This window comes from Rhododendron vialii, chromosome 4a, assembly GCF_030253575.1.
Source record: "Rhododendron vialii isolate Sample 1 chromosome 4a, ASM3025357v1".
Taxonomy (NCBI): Eukaryota; Viridiplantae; Streptophyta; class Magnoliopsida; order Ericales; family Ericaceae; genus Rhododendron; species Rhododendron vialii.
In genome coordinates this window covers 24,419,811-24,433,907 of record NC_080560.1, presented here as the reverse complement: position 1 = coordinate 24,433,907, position 14,097 = coordinate 24,419,811, and positions in this window count along the sequence as shown.

Below are 14,097 nucleotides of genomic sequence, written 5' to 3'. Positions count from 1 at the left end.
CGAATATTTGTTTTTTAAAATTTGAAAATGTTTATCAAATGCATAATTGGAGAAATATGGTTTAATTGATGATTATTTGATCTGAGAACCAAAGTGAAACAATAGAGAATTGAGGGAGTGTGGGTGTAATAAAAAGATATAGGGGTATAAATAGGGGTGTGAACATGTAGGAGATCATTTTCTCCCCTTTTCTCTCTCTCATCCAGTCTCTCTCTCTCTCTCTCTCTCTCTCTCTCTCTCTCTCTCTCTCACACTCAAAACTCCATTCAATCTCACAAAACCTTCAAGAATCAACCTCTTTACGGCCTTCCATTCACGTTCTTGAGCTCGGGGATCCTTGGGTCGAGCTTGAATTAAAGTTTCGAAGTTCAAAGAGGCTAGGGTTCGTTCAAATCACTTGAGTCTCAGCCATTGTTGCGAGGTAGGGACTTCTTTACCTCTTTTATGAGTTTATGCATTGATTTGGTGTAGAATTATGCCTTGGATCGTTGGATTTTAGTTGTTGTGATTGGTTTGAAAATCTGCTGAAATCGCTACCCGAAGCCTTGTGGTACAACAAGCTTATCTTTTTAGACAGTTAATGTTGCATCGATACGACTTTGGTGCGTATCGATACAAGGAGCTTAAGTCCAGTTTTGCTCCTGCTGCTTCTCCGTCGATTGTTTTGACTCCCGATCACTTCTAAATCCTCTTGGACACCTCCTAACCTATCCTAAGCTTGTCTAATTGACTTCCTTTGGTTAGTTGATGCTATCCTCGTTTCGTTGGTCTTCCATAAGCTAGAACTGAATACGAAATTACTTAGTTAAAACGTCATTAAAATGCATTCTATAGATTGTCGGTATTTTTGATTGTTCATGGTGCATTTGTGATGATGTTGGCATAATGTATGATGTTTTATCTATGAATGTCATCATGGGGTAGTCTTAGCTTGCATGTTGTATGGGAAAATAGTTTATTGGGTCAGAAGTTAGTCTAGGGAGTCCCGTAACGCAAGGGGTGGTAATACCGAGACTTAGAGGGGTTTCATAACGCAAGGGGTGGTAATACAATAACCCGAGTCGTTAAGGATCACCGTAACGTTAGGGGTGGTAACACGGTAATCCTCGTAGTGTTATACGGTAACGCAATGGGTGGAAATACCGAAGGTGGAAATTTGGGTTAGCGAGCCGACTTGAGATTGTATAGTGCATAAATCGTGTGAAATGGGTGACTATGTGTGATAATGGTTTATGTTTGAATAATTGAAAGGAATGTCAATACACCAATGAGTCAATTGTTATCTCCTGCTTGAATTACGCCTCCTTGTCTTCTCGTTTTGCACATATCATCATATTGATACATAAGATTGGTAAAGATTTTCCTACTGGGCTAGTGTAGCTCAACCTAAATCTTTCTTTTTAGGACAAAATACCGGGCAATAGATCGCATGCATTCGTACGTGAAGACCTTTTGGGAGCTAACCTTATTTTAGTTACTTAATCATCTTTTGTAATTGATTTACTTTTGATAAAGATGAGTTTGTAACTAATTGTTCTTGAATTCCTTTGACTAAAAAGTTTTTAATATTCTTAATAGATTCGTACTTGTAATTAAGTTAATTTGGGCCGTGGTGCCAAAGTTGTGTAATTTTAGCTTTTGGGGACTTGCTCGTAAAGTTAAATAGTTGGGGACTTTTATGGGTATTATTTGTATTATGCGAGGATCTTTTATCTAATTGGATTATTTATTTATGTTGAAAATCGAGGGCGTGACAAATTGGTATCAGAGCATCTAGGTTTAAATACCTTGAGACCGTGGGGAGACTTCGAGTCTCATGGGTTCAAAATGTCACGCCTTTTGCATAACATGTATGCTTGTGTGCATTGACATGACATGACTTATGTGGCATTACATTTCAATATAGTAGAGTGGCGTGGAGTTGCTTGACCCGTGTTGGGATAGTTCGGGGCTTTGACCTCAAGAAATGATGTTGTCATTGATGAACCTTCTTTTTCTTATAACTTGTAGCTAGATTCCTCCAAGAACGCGTGCTAGAGTAGGTGAGGTCGAAAGTCGGGGTGGCCGTGGCCGTGGTCATGGCCGTGGTCATGACCGAGATGCACCGATTGAGCATGAGGTTAGCCATAATGGGGAAAATCCGAATGAGAATCCGGGGGTAGTGACCGGACACGGTCAGGGATAGGAGATATCGATCATTCAAAATCCTTTTGCTAGGGATTTCCTTGCAGCTCTTGCAGCTGCAAACCTTCTAAACCCAACTCCTAGGGAGAGTGCAGACAGTCGTGCCTTGTGGGCAATGAGAGAGTTCAGCCGTAGAAATCCACCTACATTTTGTAGACACCTCCCTAAAGCGGGGCATCGCCATACAGATTGATCGTTGCAGTTTGTTTGTTTGCTTTCCACTTCTTAAACCAAGATCGTGGATATTCTCATGGCTACGAATATCGCCACACGATAACGGTTATCATCAAAACAGGGTCGCCACCTAGTTTATAAAACTAGGAAAAACATGTAGAGATTCCGGGTACGGGAGCCAAAAGTATAGTAAGGGAAAGGTGTTAGGCACCCCTCTCTGCCCAGTTGTGAGACTGGCCCATAGTTGTTTGACATATGATTAATTCATGCTTTGTTTAATTCTAACACATAGTCTGTTTATTAGCCTTTAAATATTTTTATGGTGAGCCAAGACAGTAGTTGAAAGCATCCATCAGAAATAAGCAAAATAAAACAAACTGTCCCAGGGAGATGGATCTCGCGGCTGGTGAATGGATGTCAGGACCGCGAGATCCTCCTGGTTCAGATGTATCGGCTGAGGGATTGATTCCTCAACCGATGTTCTTCCTCACACTAGAACAGACGATTAACAGAAAATCAAAATATGATAGTTAGTTTGCATAATTTGAAAGTAAAACAAACCAAAGGCCCCTGGGCCTTTCCACCTTGATCCCTTAGTGGCTTGATTGCTTCGGATTGAGTGTGATTGACTGATTGCTTCTTGGAAACCCTAGGGTTAGGGTTTGAACTTTGGGGGTTTAATGGTCGGATTGCGGCTGCCTTCGGAAGGTTAGGGCTTTTGAAGAGGGGATATGAGAGAGTAATTGAGCAGAGTTTCGTTGCTGGATAGGGTGAATTGATGTATGAATTGTGTATATTTTCGAAACCCTAAGGGGCCTTTATATAGGCAATTGGTGACTCACATCGGCCAATCAAATGGTGTGAATGAAAAAGGAATTCTAGGGCAACAAGATCTCTAGACGAATCTACTGCGTAGCCTGAATGCATCAAAAAAAGGTTGCTAGGGTTTTGGTGATCGGATCAAACGATTGACAGAACATTCCAAAATCTGGAAAATAGACCATCCAGCGGCCATGGAAATGATCTGGCGGCCGAGGAAGCTGAAGAATCGATCTAGCTGCTGAGGAATCAATCTCTCAGGGAGATTTTCATGCAACATGTTTCACGGGTGAAAGAATGAAGTTGAGGCCGTGAGATCAATGTTATGGCCGAAAGATGGATTCTCTTAGGATTCTGTATTTCTGTCTGAAAGGCTATTTGGCTCTAGATTGGGGTCCTCTAAGTGGCTTAAAGTTCTTACCATAAGTCCATGGGTTCACGACAAGTCAATCAGCAATCACTATATCCATATCATCATTGGGATGGTCCCCAAGATGGGACTTGAAATAATCGTAAGGCCAAATTGGGGTGTCTATAGATGCCCCTCTTTGACTGAACTTAGACGGATCGCGAGACATGTTTAAGGAATAGTCAAAGCTGTAAAAGCAACTCAATTTGGTCCAACCACTATTCCAAGGGTTTTCGAAAAGAGGTTTTTGTTATGGCCGGGCTGGGAGGCTGCCTACGTATTTCACAAGGGAAATTCAGACCAACCTTAGTTCGGAGGGCAATAAAGAAAAATAAAAAGTTTGGAGGGTTAGAAACATAAGACGTACCTTCGGGCTTTAAAGGCCGTAGTGCAACGTACCTGGGCTCTGCCAGGATTTTAGCAGAGAATAGTTGAAGGAGAACAGGGCTGCCGAGGGAAATTTTACGGAGAGTGTTCTTAGTATTTTGGGGTAGATCAATACACAGTGGATGAGTCATTTGCTTTTCTTGATCATCTTTACTTTGATTGAGGAGAGCTTGGTAGGGTAGTCTATTCTTGTGAATGAGCTTGATGGAATAGATGTAATTGGGGTAGAATCATCACCATCTGTTGGGGATGAATCGGACGCCGGTTTTGAGATATGGGGTGGAACCCAAGCCATCTTCTGGAGACGAGTTAGATGCCAAATTTTGAGATATGGGGTGGAACCCAAGCCATCTTCTTGAGATGAGTTAGATGCCAAGTTTTGAGATATGGGGGCACAGGGCCAGTAACTGGAGCACGGAGCTTGAGATGAAGGAATCGAGGCGTGGAGCTGGTTGCAGTCATAAGGCGTGAGCTTGAGAAGCTTAACGGAATTGAGGCATAGAGCCAGTTGCATTCGTAAGGTGGGAGCCTGAGAAATTAAAGCTTAGAGCTTTAAGGTGGTTGAACCGAAGCGTAGAGCTGGTTGCATTTTGATGGTCTGTGCACGGAGCTTTTCCATCATAAATTTTTGGCGTAGAGCCAAAGGTTCGAGGCATTGGGCCGATCAATAAAATCGAGACGTAGAGCCGGTTGACTGCAGGATTGACCCGTTTCATGAGTGATAGATGCAAAGTGTGTATATGATGTGATGGTTAGATGTAAGTAGATATGATGATGCAGACTCGATGTGATAATGATGATGCAATTGATGCTGATATGCACGGGCCCGTGCGTGTGTGTTTGATTTAAGCATAGAGCTTCTTTCAAGTTCTGGACTTGAGCATTCAAAGCATAGAGCTCGAGCATTTGGACGGCAGAATCTGAGCATTCAAAGTACAGGCTTTGAGCATCCAGTACGCAGTGGTTGGACATTCAAGCGTAGAGCTTGAGCATTCAAGTGCAAAACTTGAGCATCCAGTACATAGTGGTTGGGCAATCAAAGAGCTTCAAGCATTCAAAATGTTGGATTTTGAGCATTCAAGCGTAGAGCTTGAGACCAGATGATATCTTGTTGATTGGGGCGGCGTAGTGCCGATTGAGGATTGCTACGGTGTAGAGCCAGTTGAGATAGTGGATACGGGCATGGAGTCACTGAGATAATAAATGCGGGCGTAGAGCCACTTGAAATAACAGGCTTAAAGTCGTTGAGCAGTGGGCTTATAGGCATTGAGCCATTGAGATGGTGAGCACGGGCATAGAGCCGTTGAGTGAATGATGCTACTGAGATGATAGTGAGTACGGGCGTAGAGCCGCTGAGATGGCGAGTATGGAGATAATGACCACAGGGCCATGGTGTTTGTAGAGCTTGCGGTAGTATGTATGGAGCGAGCATAGAGCTGCGGGATGGCGAGCGTAAAGCTGCTAAAATAGCGGGCGTAGAGCCGCTGAGATAGGCATAGCTGCTGATGGTGCAAGGAGGATGGTGCTGTTGAACTTATGGGCATGGAGCCACTGAAGTAGCGAGTGTAGAGCTGCTAAGATAATAGGCTTGGGGCTGCTTGATAGAATTAGTAGGAGAGAGGGAGCTGCTCCATGCTCGGGCATGCCCCCAAGGCTAATTCTGATCATTTTCTCTGTTGGTCATGGACCCAGAGCTTCATAAGGGCTTGAGTTGGTGCACTGAGCAAGATAGATTAGGGGGCTAGGAAATCGATCCAATGGCCGATTAATGGATGTCTCGGCCGAAGGAACAAGGCCTCTTCCGCATAATCGCTTCATTTCCAGGGGCCTATAAGAGGCCACGGCGGCCTCGGTCGTTTTATTCCATCTCTCTCTTCTCTTTCTCTCCCCGTCTGAGAGCTTTCACCGAGGACTTCTCTGCCTCTTTTCTCCTTCATTCTTGTCAAGTTCAGGCCATGGGCGGCGTATGGTCAATGATCGCGGAGGGAGTCAGCGATGTCTTTGGCCTTGTCTTGATGCTTGATTAGAGACCCTCGCATGAATGGCTTGTTTCTGTGATGCAGAACTCCTGGGATGATGCCTGTACGTGGTATGATGATTTTTCTGGGCCATGTGGTGTCTCTTTTGCACCACAGTGCTTCTTTGGTACATGTTGCCCCGGGGGTGCCTTTTCCTTTTTTGCAACTAGTCTCTGGTGTTCGGACCACCAGAGGATTCGGCATCCTCTTCTCTTTCTTTTCTTTTTTTTTCTTCTGTTTTTCTTCCTGCATAGGTTAGTCCGATAGGAAACCGATGTATAGTTTGTTTAGGAAATATGGGATGATTCACCTTGTAATGTAAAAAGTTTTTTGTTATGTGAAACAAAATCTTTTGCTCTGATATATGATTGTGTATCAGTATTTGTGCTATTTTGTTTAGTATAAAATTCGTATCTCAATGAATTGAGTAGAACTGTGGAAGCTCACTGGAAAACAATCGGTTTGGCGGTCGAGGGATTGATTCATCTTCCTGGGGTTGACTTTGAGTCAACCTTGATTTTCATGGGCTGGAGAATCGATCCTACGGTCGTTATATTGAAGTGCCGACCAAGTGACCGACTTGGTCAATGCGAATTTTAGAATCTGATTCCGATTCGAACTAGGACTCAACCTAGCCTATAAGTACGCGTTCTATGAACCCAATGGTTTGTCAGCAACAATTTCTTACATATGGCACAACCGGTTCTTGATCAGTGGATGAATTCCTTCAATGGCCTCGACTGTCTACACTTTAAGTCCTTCGGCATGGACTTTCTCTTCTCTCTTTGCCAAATTCCTGTGAATTTTGCTTTCCTCCTTGCGGCCACTAGCTTGTGGGATCCAGTTCTTCATGTCTTTCAATTCAGAAAGGAAGAATTATGCCCTACTATTGAGAAATTTGCAGCTATCATGGGTCATTCGGATAGAGAAGGTCTCATTGTCCCTAACCCTTTGTTTAATTGTGGCAACCTGCTAAAGGCTCTACTCCAAGTTCAGAAACATGAAGTTAGGTTTTTCATGGTGAATGGAAGGTTGGAAACCTTACAGCTTGTTCAGCGCTTTGGTACGGCTGAAGCTCATCGTTAAGTCTTTCAACAGAAAGCGTGTTTTCATGCGCTGTGTGTCTGCCTTCTTCACTATTACTTGCTCAGCCCTTCCTCTGGCCATGCTGATTCTATATTGCTTGATTTCGCTCAATAGATTGGAAACCGTGCAGGTTTTGCTAGCTTAGTGTTGGCAGAGACCTTGATGGGTCTTGATGCAGTGAGGGGTAATCCAACAGCCCAGTTCTCAGGCAGTCATTTGTTATTACAGGTTCGCTCTTTGCTTGTTTATTGCCAAGTTATTTTTCACTCATCACTCTTTTGTTTTGACTCACGTGTTCTCACAACTCACAATTTTCCCTTATTTTCTACAGGTATGGCTTTATGAGAAGCTAAGGGTATGGGATGCGCCAGAGCGACTTCCCTATAGTTCAGACCACTGCACAAAGTGTCGTGTGACTAGACAGTTTCCAACTGAGGCTGCTTGGAGGGCATGGATGGAGACTCGTAATTTTCATTGGATCCAATGGGTTTGCCCCTGGTACGGTGTTGGGAGCATGACCGCAAGTACCATGAACTATTTTTGTGTAGCAGTGATTGGTATCACTCAAGTAACCTTCTACTCTCCTGCTTGCTTTCAAAGGCAATTCGGGGCTGAAAAAGTCGCAGTTTTGGGTGACCCTGAGTTTGCTGTTTCCAAGGTTCATGATGCCAGCTTTTGCTGCAATGTACTTCATTTCTGGCCGAATCGAGTGATGTAAGATGTTGTTGAGAACTTCGCTGACAAGCTATCAGGTTCGTATAAGCGTTGGTTGAAGAAAGACCTTTTGGAAGACAAAAGTGTGAACAGAAGGAAGACCTAGAGATTGACAAATTGCTTATGCTTTTCGAAAGATTTTCTTCGTTTGATTCTAGCTTTCATAGGTTGAGAATTGTTTGAGCTTGCTTTTCCTTTTTCATTGGAAATAACAAAACATTGGTTGCTCTATCAAAATGTCTTTGCCATGGTTTGATAATGAGTATGCTTTAGGATAGACCTAGAAATTTGGAAGTAATAGTGATTGCGGTGGTTGAATCTCAATCTGGAGACTGCCTACGTATCCCATGGAGGGAATCAGGCCATGAACGTAGTTCCACAAAGGTTTGTTTTGTTTTTGTTTTTGGCCAGGGGTCACTCGAGTATTTTCCTCTCCTTTTATGCTCTTGATTTTGCCTAAACCGCCCTTGCAGGTTTTCAGTCTAGCGAGCACTTTATTTACCTTAGTTTTTGCCTAAGCCGCCCTTGCGGGTTTTCGACCTAGCAGGCTGCTTTAATTTTTGCTTGGGTTCGCCCACCCTTGTGGTTTTCGACCCAACAAGCATCTCTCAGGGGTAATACTTTCTCAGCTTGTCGATATTGACTGGTGGTGCGAGTTCCATCCCATTTGAAGTCTGCGATGTATGCTACTCCTTCGGACAGTATGCGTTTGACAAAGTAGGGTCCTCCCCAATTTGGTCTAAACTTGCCTCTTGGATCTGAAATTTGGCGACGGATTGCTTTGAGTACCATACCTCCTACCTTGATATCCCTTGGCTTTACCTTTTTGTTGAATGCCCGCGCAATGCGGCGTTGATACCCTTGCACATGATATAAGGCTCTTAGCCTTCTTTCGCCTAGTAGTGCCAACTCGTCGTAGCAGTTTTGGACCCAATCTTCTTTGATCATTCTAGTCTCAACCAGAACCCTTAGTGAAGGTAGTTCCAGTTTGATAGGCAAGACAACTTCCATCCCGTAGACCAGGGAATAGGGAGTAGCCCTAGTTGAAATCCTTTCAGTCGTTCGATAACCCCATAGCGCTAGAGGTAGCATTTCTGGCCAGTCCGTGTAGATATCGATAGTCTTCCGCAGAATCCTTTTGATGTTTTTGTTTGCAACCTCAACTGCTCCATTGGTTTGAGGTCGATAAGTAGATGACCGATGATTCTGTATCCCAAACTCAGTGAAGAGCTTCTTCGTTGCCCCTTTGAAGTGAGATCCGCTGTCACAGAGGCACACCATACCGATAGATGATGTTGGTGCGGATGAACTTGGCTACATGAGAAGCTTTAAGGGTAGCATACGAAGCTGCTTTTACCCACTTGGTGAAGTAGTCAATGGCCACTAGGATGAACTGATGCTTGTATTTTCCCTTTGTATTTATACTTCCAATGACGTCTATCCCTCAGGTGGAGAATGGCCAAGGAGATGTCATACTATATAATTCCGTAGGGGGAATATGTGTGCGATTAGCGTGAGTTTGACATTTGAAACACTGGCGGACATAGTCAGCGTAATCAGCCTCCATCGTAGTCCAATAGTATCCTTGACGTAGGATTTTCTTAGCCATTGTTGCCCAATTCATGTGCGGCCCACAGATTCCCTCGTGTATTTCCTTCATTATTTTGCGACTATCCTCTGCTGTGACACAAAGTTGATTCGGACCCAAATGTGCCCTTCGATATAGTGCTCCTCCGCAGACTACAAATCGGGTGGCAAATTTCCGCAAAGCCATCTTGTCCTTTGAGGTGGCTTCGGAGGGATACTCTCCCTCTTCTAGGAATCTCTTCATGTCTTCATACCACGGTCTTCCATCGTCTTCACCCTCTTCGGTGAAGGTGCATTCTCATGTTGGTTTGACCTTCTACTCAATCATGAGAGGCCGCATTGTGAACCCCAGGGGTATCTCGACCATAGAGGCTAATGCTGCCAATGCGTCTGCAAATCTATTGCTCACTCGTGGAGTGTGCGTGAAGATGACTGAGTCAAATTGTGGAATTAGATCTTCCAGTACAGAGTGGTATAGCTTCAGCATGTCTTCCTTGATCTTCCAATCTCCTCTTGCTTGGGACACCACCAGGTTTGAATCTCCAATGACTTCCACCCTTTTTGCCCCTAGTGTCAAGGCTGCCTCCATTCCAGCAATGCAGGCTTCGTACTCAGCTTGATTGTTGATGACTTCAAAGCTCAGTTTATATGACAGAGGGATATGAGAGTCGTTTGTGGAAACTAGCAATACCCTATGCCATATCCACGTTGGTTTGACGCTCCATCGAAATAAATCTGCCAGGTGTCGTCTAGGAGACACAAGATGTCTTCGTCGGGGAACATGAAATCCTCAGCCTCGGCCTTCGTCACAGGGTGGTCCGCCAAGAACTTTGCCACAGCCCTTCCTTTCACTGATTTCCTTGTCATGTATTTCAGATTGAATTCTGCCAGTAGCAATAACCACCTAGCCAGATTTCCAATAAGCTCTAGCTTCTTGAAAAGATATTTGATTGGGTCTAAACGAGAAACCAGCACTATCGGATGTGCTAATTGGTAATGCCTTAGTTTCTTCGTGGCCCACACTAACCCCCAGCAGGTTTTCTCCAAGGAAGTATGCCTCGTTTTGTAGTCCATCATCTTCTTGCTGAGGTAGTATATGGCGCACTCTACCTTGGCAGTTTTCTTGTGCTAGCATGCATCCCACGGATGTGTTTGTTACTGAGAGATACAGAATCAATGGCTTCCCAAGGATGGGTGGTGACAGCACAAGCGGATTCTGAAGATACTATTTGATTGCCTCGAATGCTTGCTGACAGTCTTGACTCCACTCAAAATCAACACCTTTCTTCAGAAGCTTGAAGAGAGGTTCGCAGGTGGCTGTGAGTTTGGAAATAAACCTGCTAATGATATGCACTTTCCCTAGAAAACTCTTTACTTCCTTTTCAGTCATTGGTGGTGATATCTCCATGATAGACTGTATCTTGGAAGGATCTACCTCGATTCCTCTTTGAGTGATGATAAATCCTAGCATTTTATCAGCTGTTACCCCAAAAGTGCATTTTTGAGGATTAAGAGTTAGCTTGTATTGCCTAATCCTCTCAAAGAACTTTTGAAGTGCTTCATAGTGTCCGCCCCTTTCCTTTGATTTGACTATCATATCGTTGACATATACCTCTACTTCTTTGTGCATCATGTCGTGTAGGAGTGTTGTCGCCATCCTATGGTAGGTGGCCTTCAACCTGAATGGCATCACTCGGTAGTAGTACGTTCCCCATGGTGTGGTGAAGGTGGTCTTTTCTCTGTCCTCAGGGGACATCAGAATCTGATTATACCCAGAAAACCCATCCATGAAGGATAGCAATGCATGCTCTGCGGTGTTGTCCACTAGTTCATCGATGTGTGTAATGGAAAATCATCCTTTCGACTGGCCTTGATGAGATCTTGGAAATCTACACAGACCCTTATTCCCCTAGTTTTCTTTGGCACTAGAACGATGTCGGCTACCCACTGAGGATATTCAGTGACTATGAGAAAACCAGCGTTGATTTGCTTAGTAACTTCTTCTTTATTTTTAGAACCCAATCAGGGCGCATACGCCTTAGCCTTTGTTTAACTGGGTTTGCACTAAGATGGAAGGGAGTTTTGTGCTGAACAATTTCAGGGTTTGTTCCAGGCATATCCTCATAAGACCAGGCAAAAACATCTTTGTATTCTTTTAGCAAAAAGGATTAGTTTTTCACTTTCTTGAGAAGATAGCGTTGCACCAATTTTAACCAATTTGGGCTCGTTTTCAGAGCCTATGTTTGTTGTGATTATTTCCTCAGAAAAAAAGGTTTAGCATGCCTCTCTTCTTCTCTCTCTATGAATTCTAGAATTTCGTTTGGAATTTCTTCCTCAAAAATTGGATTATCAGAATCCACACAGTTAATCATAGCCAAAGTGAAATACTCTAAATCTTCCTTTTCATTGCTAAAATTGTCAAGAGACATTTCAAAGTCAAATTCAAAATAAGTATCATGCCTCGGTGTTTTGACCAGGTTTTTCTTGCTAGACTCGGTTGTTTGAAAAGATGAAACACTAGACTTAGACTGGGTCGACTCAGAGTCGGAATCGGAATCGGAACTAGGATCGGAGTTAGCATTTTTTATTTTGTATTTAGGGTGTATTCCACGGTCCAATTTGTGTAGCATACACAATCAGCTCAGAGTAGTCTTTTTCATCACCGTGGTTGATCATCAGCACCTCACTGTCATCTTGATTCGCACTTTCATCATTATCACCCTGCAGGTCTTAGAGGGCCATTTGGTTTGCTATTACCGTTATCTCCTCCAGTTGAGCTTCGATCTTTGCTTCGTCGCTGTTGTCGACTCTTCACGTGCCAATAAATCCCCACCAATTACCAAAGCTATCCATGATGGGGTGGATCACCCTTATTTCATTGTTGGTGACCCCCTCATCAAAGAGTAGGTTTAATGACATTTCATCTAGTGGATCATTGTCAACAGACTCTTCTTCCTCTGCTTCTTCAGTTTCAGAGTTATTGACCACATCGATTGGCCAATAGACGTCGGTAGGTGCATAAGGGTCATAGAAATAGATTGGGACTCTGCGAAGCCCTTCCTCTTCAATTACGCCTTCAACTTCTTCCTCATAGACTGTTCTTGTAAACATGACATGATCGTCTTCAATGATAGTTACCATAGGTTTTGGTTAATCCACCGGAGTGATGTATTCGGATGGGTCGAAATTCTTGGCAACAGAGTGGGGCGGGCTAGACAGCTTGGTGACAACTTGAAAGTGCGAATTAAACATTAACAGTGATGCAGCCATTTCTGCCTGAAAATTTTTCCTTTAGTTAGGTTGGTTTTGACTTACCTCCCTTTTTTAGTTTTAAAAGACCCCCTAAGGTTTAACCTGCAAATGAAAACTTTACAACATACATATATACAATGGGTGTGAGGAAGAACTTTTACAAGCAAATGCAAGTAGGTTCCTAGCCTGTAGGTTCCTGTTTTATTTTGATAAGTTCTATGGCTTTCTAACATATGTAAGGTTTGGGTGGTCTCAAGGGTGCTCCATTGTCACAGGACACTAGTCCTTTCGCCAGCCCATCATAGGCGGTGATTGGGTGATTTCCTTTTTGATATACCATTAGGTACAAGTGACTGTGGAGTTTACTGGAACCCCTAACATAGCCCGTGTCATGCCGGGATATTAGGTGAACTCAACGAGGTTGTCCGTTCAATGCATATGGTAAATGAATTAAACAAAGCATGTGTTAGTCTTGTGTAGAACTTTTTAGTTATGGCTCTCAAGTCCCCAGTGGAGTCGCCAAAAACTGTAGACACCTCCCTGAAGCGGGGCATCGCCATACAGATTGATCGTTGCTGTTTGTTTGTTTGCTTTCCACTTCACAAACTAAGATCGTGGATATTCCCATGGCTAGGAACATCGCCACATGATAACGGTTATCATCAAAACAGAGTCACCACATAGTTTATAAAACTAGGAAAAACAAGTAGAGATTCCGGATACGGGAGCCAAAAGTACAGTAAGGGGAAGGTGTTAGGCACCCCTCTCTGCCTAGTCATGAGACCGGCCCATAGTTGTTCGACATATGATTAATTCATGCTTTGTTTAATTCTAACACATAGTCTGTTTATTAGCCTTTAAACAGTTTTATGGTGAGCTAAGATAGTAGTTGAAAGCATGCATCAGAAATAAGCAAAATAAAATAAACTGTCCCAGGGAGATGGATCTCGCGACCGGTGAATGGATGTGACGGCCGAGAGATCCTCCTAGTTTGGATGTATCGGTCGAGGGATTGATTCACCAGCCGATGTTCTTCCTCACACCAGAACAGACGATTAACAAAAAATCAAAATATGATAGTTAGTATGCATAATTTGAAAGTAAAACGAACCAAAGGCCCCTGGGCCTCACCACCTTGATCCCTTAGTGACTTGATTGCTTCGAATTGAGTGTGATTGACTTATTGCTTCTTGAAAACCCTAGGGTTAGGGTTTGAACTTCAAGGGTTTGATCGTCGAATTGCTAATGCCTTCGGAAGGTTGGGGCTTTTGAAGAGGGGATATGAGAGAGTAATTGTGCAGAGTTTCGTGGCTAGAGAGGGTGAATTGATGTATGAATTGTGTATATTTTCGGAACCCTAAGGTCCCTTTATATAGGCAATTGGTGACTCACTCTGGCCAATCAAATGGCGTGAATCAAAAAGGAATTATAGGACAACAAGATCTTTTGACGAATCTGCTGCGTAGC